At 35.9% G+C, this 11,459-nt stretch overlaps 1 pseudogene; it reads left to right on the top strand.

Annotated features, from left to right (window-relative positions):
- The first annotated feature begins 6,748 nt into the window (after positions 1-6,748).
- On the top strand, positions 6,749-7,141 carry LOC144323056 (small ribosomal subunit protein eS12 pseudogene; annotated as a pseudogene).
- Positions 7,142-11,459: the final 4,318 nt, after the last annotated feature.

Raw genomic sequence — 11,459 nt, 5'->3', positions numbered from 1 at the left:
TTGACTGACTTTATTTTGAGAAAGGAAGGAAATAGACAAAAATATAGAAAGATACAGAAACAAATAATTCAAAAACCAGTATTAAAGTAGAGAGGAGGGCATTGAGAAAGATTTGCTTCCTCAATTGAACAAAAAGCCAAACTGTTTGTTGGGACTGAAGAGCTGAAATTGGCTCAGAAGTTTGAAGATTGTGGCAGAGAACTAATGGCTTCCATGTGGAACTTGAGAGTGGAACAAAAAGAGTGTAATAAAAAAACACCAGATAATTTAGACCAGACTTCACAATGAATACAATTAGAAAAGCAAACAAAATATTAAAAGCAACTACTTGATGGTGATAAAAAACAGTAAGAATTACCGAATTACCCTGCTAGACTCAGAAGATAATCTGAGATGTAAGCTTGATATTTGAATTCCTTTTCCCCTGTGAGTGTTTGCTAATTCCTGCATAGGCATCTGAGCAGTGTTTTTGGCAGCCTTAAAGAATTAGAAGGATAAACATGAGATCCCAAGCCCATGAATATTAGGAGGGAGAGAATCCCTAACGAATTTCCAGGGTTATAAGTGGAGTCTCCATAGGACCATAACCTGGGAAAACTAGAACCAAATGAAGACCAGCAAAAATTGCAGCCTAGCTTCAAACCATATCAATTCCTAAAAGTGTATGATGTGATCCTGGATTACCAAATCTTCCTAGGAACCTGCTGGCAGCAAACATAGAAATTCTTTTTTTTTAAAGATTTTATTTATTTATTCTTGAGAGACAGAGAGAGAGGCAGAGACACCTGCAGGGAGCCCAACACAGGACTCAATCCCAGGTCTCCAGAATCACACCCTGAGTGGAAGGCGGCACTAAACCACTGGAGCCACCCAGGCTTCCCAGTAAACATAGAAATTCTATGAGAAAAAATAATGTAATTATAGACCTCAAAATTTTTCCACAAACAAGTACTCAAATATTATGTCTAGCACACTACTACAATAACCAGACATACCGAGTATCCATCATAATTAATGGTTAAACAAAATGTTTACTATTTTGGAATATTATTTAGCCTTAAAAAGGAAGGAAATTCTGACATATGCTATGACATGGATGAGTCTGAGAACATTACAATACGTAAAATAAACCAATGACAAAAAGACAAATACTATATGATTCTACTTACATGAGGTACATGGAGTAGTCAAATTCATAGAGGCAGAAAGTGGAATAGTGGTTGCCAGGAGCTGATAAGAGGTGAGAAATAGAGAGTTGTTGCTTAATGGGTATAGAGTTGCAGTTTTTCAAGATGGAAAGAGGTCTGGAAATGGATGGTGGCAATGGTTGCACAACAATATGAATGCACTGATACCACTGACTGTACACTTAAAAATGTTAAGGTAGCAAATTTTTTGTTAGTGTATTTTACTACAACAAAAATTTAGAAATGCAAAGAAATGTATAAATCAAAAAAAAATTAGGGAGAAATTAAGACATTCTCAGATAATCAAAATTTATGAGAGTTTATTGCTGCCTAGACTCATCTTGCAAGAAATTCTATAGGGTGTTCTTCTGGTTGAATTAAAAAGAAACTAGATAGTTACTTGAAGCTGTAAGAAGGAATAAAGATTTCTAGTGAAGATAAATACATGGATAATTATAAAGTCTAATATTATTATAATAATATTATATATTATTATATATAAGAATATAAGAAATACATAGCAATATAAGAAATTGGTATGTAATTCCACTTTTTAAAAAAGATTTTATTTATTAATTCATGAGAGACACACAGAGAAAGAGAAAGAGGCAGAGACACAGGCAGAGGGAGAAGCAGGCTCCATGCAGGGAACCTGACATGGGACTAGATCTGGGTTTCCAGGATCAGGCCCTGAGCTGAAAGTGGCGCTAAACCGCTGAGCCACCTGGGCTGGCCTGTAACTCCACTTTTTAAAAACATGGTTTAAAGGACAAATTCATAAAAAAACATTATTGAGCATGTAAATGTAAAGATGTAATCTGTGAATTCTAATAACATAAAGAGGGAAGGGACCTACATAAAGTTTTGTGTGCTATTGAATATAAATTCTTATAAACTCAAATTAGACTGTTATAACCTTAGAATGTTAAATGTAATCCCTATGGTAATCACAAAGAAAAGAGTTATAGAATACACACATAAGGAAATAAGAAGGGGACTCGCTGCAAAAATCAACTAAACACAAAAGAAGACAGAATAGAAAAAGTGAGGGACAAAAAAGGTATCAGGTATATAGAAAACAAATAGAATGACAAAACTAAGTGAGTCCTTCCTTATCAGTAATTACTTTAAATTAAATGGAGGAAACTCTCCAATCAAAAGATAAATATTGGCAGAATAGATTTTTAAAAAATGATTCAACTATGTACTATGTATAAAAGATTCACTTTAGATCCAAAGACAGGTTGAAATAGGTTGAAAGTAAAAGGACTGAAAAAGATATTCCAAACAAATATTAACCAAAAGAGAACTAAGTAGCTATACTAAGAACAAACAAAATAGATTTTAAATCCAAAAGATTGCGAAAGAAAAAGACATTATATATTAATAAAATGTTTAATACAGCAAGAGAATATAACAATGATAAACATTTACATACCCAAGAGATTTTCAAAACATATGAAGCAAAAATTGAAAGAATTTAAGGGAGAAATAGAAACTTTTACAATAATAGTTATAGACTTGAATGTTCTACTTTAAATAATGGATTGAAAAACCATACAGAAGATAAGTAAGGGACTCGTATAACACAATAAACCACCTAGACCTAACAGATATATAGAATATTCCATGGAACAACAGCAGAATACATATTCTTCTCAAGAACACATGAGACATTCTCTAGGATAAACCATATGTTAGTCTACAAAACAAGCCTCGATAGATTTAAAAAGATAGATATCACATAAAGTATCTTCTCCAGCCATTATGGGATGAGGATAGAAATTGGCAACAGGGGCAGCCCTGGTGGCTCAGAGGTTTGGCGCCGCCTCCAGTCCACGGCGTGATCCTGGAGACCCCGGAATCGAGTCCCACATCGGGCTCCCTGTGTGGAGCCAGTTTCTCCCTCTGCCTGTGTCTCTGCCTTTCTCTCTCTCTCTCTCTCTCTCTCTCTGTGTCTCTATGAATAAATAAATAAAATGTTTAAAAAAAAAGAAATTGGCAACAGAAGTAAAATGAAAATTCATAAATATGTGGAAACTAAACAACATTCTTAAACAACCAGTGGGTCAAAGAAGAAATCACAAGGGAAATGAGAAAATAAGGTGAGAAATGTACGAAAGCAAATGTTTACTGAATGTCATGCCAGGCCCTTAGATGGCATTGTCTCATTTGACCCCCATGAGAGCCCTCAAAGGAGGGGACTTCCCCTGGCCCAGTGTATTTATGAGGGAATGGAGTCCCAGTGAGGTTAGAAACAAGAAAATGAAAATAAAGCATGCCAAAACTTATGGGATGCAGCAAAAAGAGTGCTCAGAAGGAAATTTATAGCAGTAAATGCCTATATTTAAAAAAGAGAGAGAGAGAAAGGTCTCAAATCAATGGCTTAACTCTGCACCTCAACATGATAAAGGCCATATGGGAAAACCCCACAACCCATCATACCCAATGGTAAAATAGTGAAAGCATTTCCCCTAAGATCAGAAACAAAACAAGGATGCTCACTTTCATCACTATCATTCAGTATCATGCAGCAAGCCCTACTAGCCAGAATAATTAGGCAAGACAAAGAAATAAAAGATATTCAAATTAGAAAAGAAGTAAAATTATCTTTGTTCTAAGATGACACGATCTTAAATGTAGAAAACTCTAAAGATACAGAAAACTTTAAGTGCAAAGAAACAAATTCAGCAAAATTGCAGGACATACCATCAACACTCGAAAGTCAGTTTTATTTCCTTTTGCTGGTAATAAATAATTATGACAGAAAACTTAAAAACAATTCCATTTACAATAACACAAAAAAGAATAAGACACTAGGAATTAGTTTAACCAAGGAGGTGAAAGACTTGTACATTGAAAACTATGGAACATAGCTGAAATGAATTAAAAGAGATCTAAATAAAAGGAAAGACATTTCTTGTCCATGAATTAGAAGACTTAGTATTAACTAAGTCTTAATATGGGTGGCACTACCCAAAGTTCAGTGCATTCTCTATCATAACCCCAACAGTGTGTCTGTGTGTATATATTTACTTATTTTTTGCAGAAATGGAAAAGTTGGTTCTAAATTCATATGGAATTTCAAGAGCTCTGAGTAGCCAAAACAACTTGAAAGAGAACAAAGTTGGAAAACTTAATACTTCCTAAAGTCAAAATGTACTACAAAGCTATGATTTTCAAAACTGTGTAATTGGGACTGGCATAAGGATACACCTAGATCAAATGAATAGAATTGAAAATATAGAAATACCTCTTATTTTGGTCCTTTGATATTCAACAAGGACCATTCAGTGAAGGAAAATGTAGTTTTTTCAACAAATGGTGCCAGGAAGATTGACTATCCACATGCAAAAGAATCAGTTGGAACCTTCCTTTAGACTATATACAAAAACTAATTCAGTGGGGCACCTGGGTGGCTCAGTTGGTTAAGCACCTGCCTTCAGCTCAGGTCATGATCCCAGAATCCTGGGATCAAGCCCTGCATCAGGCTCCCTACTCAGTGAAGAGCTTGATTCTCCCTCTCCCTCTACTGCTTGTGCCCTCTGTCTGTCAAATAAGTAAATAAAATCTTTTAAAAAATTAACTCAGAATGGATCAAAGACCTAAATTTAAGAGCTTAAACCATCAAACTCTTAAACTAGGAATAAATCTTCCTTGGATTTGGCAATGGTTTCTTAAGTATGACACCAAAGTAACAGGCAGGGGTGCTTGGCTGGCTCAGCTAGTAGAGTATGTGATTCTTGATCATGAATTTAAGTCCCACCTTGGGTGTGGAGCTACTTAAAATAAAAACAAAAAACCAAAAGCATGGGGAACAAAAGAAAAAAATCAGATAAATTGGACATCACGAAAATTAAAAACTTTTGTGCATCAAAGAACACTATTAATAATGAAAAAAGACAAGAAGAAAAGCAATGGAATGATAGTAAATATTTACAAAGTATATATGTGATGAGAATTCAATATCCAGAATACATAAATAACTCCTACAACTAAAAAAAAAAAAAAAAAAAACCAATCAACCCATTTTTGAAATGGGCAAAAAAGGGGCACCTGGGTGGCTCAGTCAGTTAAGCATCTAACTCTTGATTGATTTTGGCTCAGTTTATGATCTCAGGGTCAGCAGATGGAACCCCAAGTTGGGCTCCACACCTAGCACAGAGTCTGCTTGTCCCTCTCCTTCTGCTTCTCCCCTTTCTCTCTCTGCTTGCACCATCTCCTCTCCAATCTCTCTCTCAAATAAATAAATAAAATCTTTTAAAATAATAAAATGGGCAAAAAAGATACTCAAATGACCAATGAACACATGAAAAGATGTTCAACATCATTATTCATTAGGGAAATGCAAATCAAACCCACAATGAGGGATCCCTGGGTGGCGCAGCGGTTTGGCGCCTGCCTTTGGCCCAGGGCGTGATCCTGGAGACCTGGGATCGAATCCCACATCGGGCTCCCGGTGCATGGAGCCTGCTTCTCCCTCTGCCTGTGTCTCTGCCTCTCTCTCTCTCTCTCTCTGTGACTATCATAAATAAATAAAAATTAAAAAAAAAAAACCACAATGAGATACCACCTCAGATACCTATGGCTATAATAAAAACAAACAAAATCAGAAAATAACAAGTGTTGACAAAGATGTGGAAGGATTGTAACCCTTGTACATTACTGGTAGGAATATAAAATGGTGCAGCAGCTTTGGAAGACAGTTTGGTGGTTCCTTAAAAAGTTAAACATAGAATTACGTTATATAATTCCACTCCTGTATATATCTCAAAGAATTGAAAACAGGGACTCAGGTACTTGTTCATTAATGTTCATAGTAGCATTATTGATATTAGCCAAAAAGTGGAAAAAAAAACAAGTGTCCTTCAACAAATGGATGGATGTTTTATATTCAGGGTTCTCTAGAGAAACAATAGGAGATGATAGATAGATGACAGATAGATGGATACAGAGATACATAAATATAAAGGGATTTATTATAAGATATTGGCTTACATGATTATGGAGGCTGAGAAGTCCCATGGTCTACTATCTGTAAAGCTAAACACCCAGGAAAGCTGGTGGTATAGCTGAAAGATTTAAGAGCTAGAGAGCCAGTGGTATAGATTTCAGTTCAAATCTGAAGGCCTAAGAACTAGGAGTGCTAAGGGAAAGAGACCAATATCCCAACTTAATCAGTTAAGCAAATTCCTTCCATTGGCTTTCTGTTCTACAATGGCTCTCAACAGATTGGATGATGCCCACCTACACTGGGGAGGGCCATCTGCTTTATTCAGTCCATTAATCTAAATGTTAATCTACTCAAGAAACACCTTTACAGACACACCCAGATACAATGAGATACCTGGGCATCCATGGCACAGTCAAATTGATACATATAACTAACCATTACAATAAGTAAACAAAATATAATATATACATGCAATGGATATTATTTAGCCACAGAAAGTAATGAAGTTCTGTTCTTTCCCTGCCATTGTGGAGTCACATGCACCTCTACATGTGCCATGTAGAGGACCAGGTGTACCAAGATTCAGCTCTACCCATAACCTACTGCCATGGCCAAGGAAAGCATTGCTACTTGGGGTGTAATGGATGTTTAATACTGCTTTATAAGAGGCACTGAAGAACACCCTCATCCACCATGGCCTAGCACGTGGAATTCAAAAAGCTGCCAAAGCCTTAGATAAGCACCAAGCCCATCTTTGTGTGTTTGCATCATCTGTGATGAGCCTATGTATGTCAGGTTGGTGGAGGCCCTTTGTGCTGAACACCAAATCAACCTAATTAAGGTTGATGACAACAAGAAACTAGAAGAATAAGTAGGCCTGTAAAACTGACAGAGTTAAAACCCCACAAAATTGTTGGTTGCAGTTGTGTGGTAGTTAATGTCTATGGCAGAGTCTCAGGCCAAGGATGTTATCAAGGAATACCTCCAATACAAAAAATGAATAAATTAAAAACTTGGTTTTTGTTTCTCAAAAAAAAAAGTCATATAACATAAGTGAAACATGAAAATATTAGGCTAAGTAAAATAAGCAGATATAAAAGGACTAATATTATATATGATTCTACTCATATGAGATATCTAGATTAGGCAAATTCATAGAAAATAGATCAGAGGTTGTCATATGCTGGGTGGAGGTGGAATGGGGAGTTATTTCTTAGTGGGTACAGAGTTTCTATTTGGGGTAATGAGAAAAATTGGAACCAGATAGTACTAATGGTGTATATATAATTAATGATACTGAATTGGGGGCATCTTGGTGGCTCAATTGGTTAAGCATCTGCCTTTGGCTCGGGTCATGATCCCAGGGTCCAGGGATCAAGTCCCATATTGGGCTCCCTGCTCAGTGGTGAGTCTGCTTCTCTCCCTCCCTTCCCCCTACCTCCTGCTTGTGTTCTCTCTCTCTCTCACTCACTCTCAAATAAATAAATAACATTTATTTTATTTATTGTCTAAGGTTTGGCAGCTTTTCAAATTCCATGTTGCAAAAAAAAAAAAAAAAATTCCATGTTGCAACCACATGATTTTACAAAGAGGGCTGAGCCGCAGACTTGGAAAGGGAACTCCATTTCCAAGTTTGTACTTTCTTGGATACTCTCCTTCAGCTCTTGGTGTCCTTTAACATTATCTCTACATCTTCATAGTTATTGTCCTATCATGGTTTAATAATTCTTTATATTGAACTTTCTCTGTTTAAATTATTTGTATAGTTTCTCATTGGGAATGACTGGTTGCAGACTGATACAAGTACTTACAAAATATATCAATGGCAAACATCATATTTAATGGTTAATGCTGAAAGTTTTCCCCTTTGAGATCAAGAACAAGACACGAATGCATGCTATCGCCCCTTCCATACCACACTGTACTAGTCACTGTAATATGATAAGAAAAAAAGGACATATGGATTGGGAAGAAAGAAAGGAAATTTTCATTATTCACAGATAGTAATGATAATGTACATTATAAAAGTCCAAATGATCTATTCATTATTAGAAGATATGTAATTAGCAAGATTACCAGATACAAAGTCAACATACAAAAATCAATGATATTTATATCATTTATATAATGATATAATTATATGTATAGTTATTAATATAATTTATTTCTAATATAATTATATAAGAAAAAGAAACTTTAAAAATACCATTAACAAAAACATAAAAATATTAAATACTTAGCAATGTGTAACAAAATGTGCAAAAAACTGTAAGACATTGTGAAAAATTGAAGAGATCTTAAAAAATGGATATACAAGTTTATGAAATCATAGACTCAATATTGTGAAGATGTCAATTCTTCCCCAAAACTGATGAGTAGATTCAAGACAATTATAATAAAAATTCTTACAAGTTTTTTGTTGTTGTTTGTATAGGAAACTGACAACCTTATTTTTAACATTTATATGGAAATGAAAAATTAAGAGCCAAGACACTTTGAAGGAGAAAAACAAGGAAGAAGACTTGTTCTATCAAATATCCAGACTGATTATAAAGGTTAAACAATTAAAATAGTATGGCACTGGCATAAACATAGAGAAGAATGGAACAGAATAGAGTCCCAGAACAGACAAACATGAAAAGTTTGTCACTGCAGAGAGTGGGTGAACCACACTATTAAAAATAGATTATGCTGAGGAAACTGGATATCCATGTGATAAAAAAAAAAAGAAACTTGGTCCCCATTTCACTCCATATAAAAACCAATTTCAGATAAATTACAGATTTAAATGTGAAAAGCAAACAATAGTCAAAAAATTATTTTAATAATAATTTTTAAACTATAAGAAAAATAGGAAAATATCTTTATGACCTCAAGATAGGGGAATATTTCTTACACAGCTATAAAAACCACTAACCAAAGGAAAAGATTGATACACAGGGCTACATTAAAGTAAGAACTTCTGTTTATCAAAAAATGCTCTTCAACCAGTTTGTACCCAAAAGAATTCTACAAACTCCAAAATGAAAAATAGACAACTCAATGAACAAATGAGAAAAGAAACAAGAATAAGTATTCAATGAAAGAAAATATCCATGGTCCCAAAACATAGGAAATGGGGCCTACCTCATTAGTAATTAGAGAAATGAAAATTAAAACTACAATGAGATATCATTACACTGACTACATTACTCTAAATGTAAGGGTGGATGTGAAACACTGGAACCCTTGACTCCTGGGGATGGGGGATGTGTGTAAATTCCAATCACAAAATCGGGAGCTAGCTGGATTTCTCACTCATATTTCTCGCTAATCATTCCATGATTCAGAATTCACTCCGAGGTGGAATTCCTAACAAAAATACCGGCACATGGCCAGCCCCGGTGGCGCAGCGGTTTAGCGCCGCCTGCAGCCCGGGGTGTGATCCTGGAGACCTGGGATCGAGTCCCACATCAGGCTCCCTGCATGGAGCCTGCTTCTCCCTCTGCCTGTGACTCTGCCTCTCTCTCTCTCTCTCTGAATAAATAAAAAATAAAATCTTAAAAAAAAAATACTGGCTCATGGGCACCAAAAGATATGCACAAGAATGTCCACAGCAGCACTGCTCAAACTAACTCCAACACTGGAAGCAACCCAAGTAGCCAACAATTGCAGAAGGGATAAAGAAATGATGTAGGCAGAGTGGGGCACAATGAGTAAAGGGAATCATAAGATACAAACTTTCAGTTATAAAATAAATAAATTGGGGCATCTAGGTGGCTCCATCAGTTAAACGTCTAACTCTTGATTTTGGCTTAGGTTATGATCTCAGGGTCATGAGATGGAGCCCTGCATCAGGCTCTATGCTCAGCAGGGAGGCTGCTTTCTAGCTCACTCTCCCTCTGTCTCTCCCACCACCCTCCCCATGCTCTCTCTCTCTAAAATAAAGAAATGTTTTAAATAAATAAATAAATAAAAAGTCTGGGATCCCTGGGTGGCGCAGCGGTTTGGCGCCTGCCTTTGGCCCAGGGCGCGATCCTGGAGACCCGGGATCGAATCCCACATCGGGCTCCCGGTGCATGGAGCCTGCTTCTCCCTCTGCCTGTGTCTCTGCCTCTCTCTCTCTCTCTCTGTGAGACTATCATAAATAAATAAAAATTTAAAAAAATAAATAAATAAAATAAATAAATAAATAAATAAATAAAAAGTCATGGGGATGTAATGTACAGCATGCTAACTATAATAATACTGTATTGCACATTTGAAAGTTGCCAAGAGAGCAAATCTTAAAAGTCCTCATCAGAAAAAAAAAAAAAAAGAAAAAGAATGTTTGTAGCTGTGTATGATGATGAATGTTAACTAGACTTGTGGTGATAATTTCACAATGTATTCAAATATCAAATCATTATGTTGTATATCTGAAACTAATAGAATGTTATATGCAAATTAGTCAATGATACCTTAATAAAAATAATAAAATTATTAATGAAATAATATACAACATTGAAAATGAATGCACTGTTGCTTCTTGCAATGGCATGAATTTCATAACATAATAATAAGTCAAAGAAGCCACAAACACACAATATATGTATAATCTATAATTCCATTTATATGAAGTTCAGAAAATGAGCAAAATGAAATTATAGTGTTTAACAGTACATGTTTAAGTGGTAAAAGTATAAAAAAAAGGCTAGGAAATTATTACTATGACCTTTAGGATAGTGCTTACTTTAGAAAAAGACAAAGTACCAGTGACCAAGATGGGTTGTGATGAGGACTTCAGGGTGTTGAAACATTCTAGTTTTTGACGCAAGTGGTCATCACTTAGAGGTTAACTCTGAGAATTCATTGAGCTGTATATTTTTTCATAAATGTCTGTAATATTTCATCTTTAAAGGCTTAAAAGAGGGGTGCCTGGGTGGCTCAGCTGGTTGAGCATCTGACTCTTGGTTTGGGCTCAGGTCCTGATCTCAGAGTTGTAGGATGGAGCCCCACATCCAGTTCCACACTTAGTGAGGAGTCTACTTCAGGATTCTCTCTCCCTTAGTCCCTCCCCCCACCCTGCTCTTGCGCATGCTGTCTCTCAAATAAATAAATAAATTTTTTTAAAAAATGTAAAGGGTTAAAAGAACAGATGACTGCCTGGCAGCACGGGGTACCCAGTAGATAGCACCACATTTTAGTAAGTCCTAAATGTAGCGACTTTTGCCGTGTATAGGAGCCTAGGAATGAGAGATGCAGAGAAGGAGTATGGCAATGACCCAGGATCAGGACTGGTTTGTCAAGACTCTAGAAGGCTGGCAGGGCGGGGTGGGGAGAGGAAATCACATATCCTT

The sequence above is a fragment of the Canis aureus genome, chromosome 11 (assembly GCF_053574225.1).
Source record: "Canis aureus isolate CA01 chromosome 11, VMU_Caureus_v.1.0, whole genome shotgun sequence".
Taxonomy (NCBI): domain Eukaryota; kingdom Metazoa; phylum Chordata; class Mammalia; order Carnivora; family Canidae; genus Canis; species Canis aureus.
Note: the sequence above shows the minus strand (reverse complement) of the source record. Positions and strands in the feature narration are given on the sequence as shown.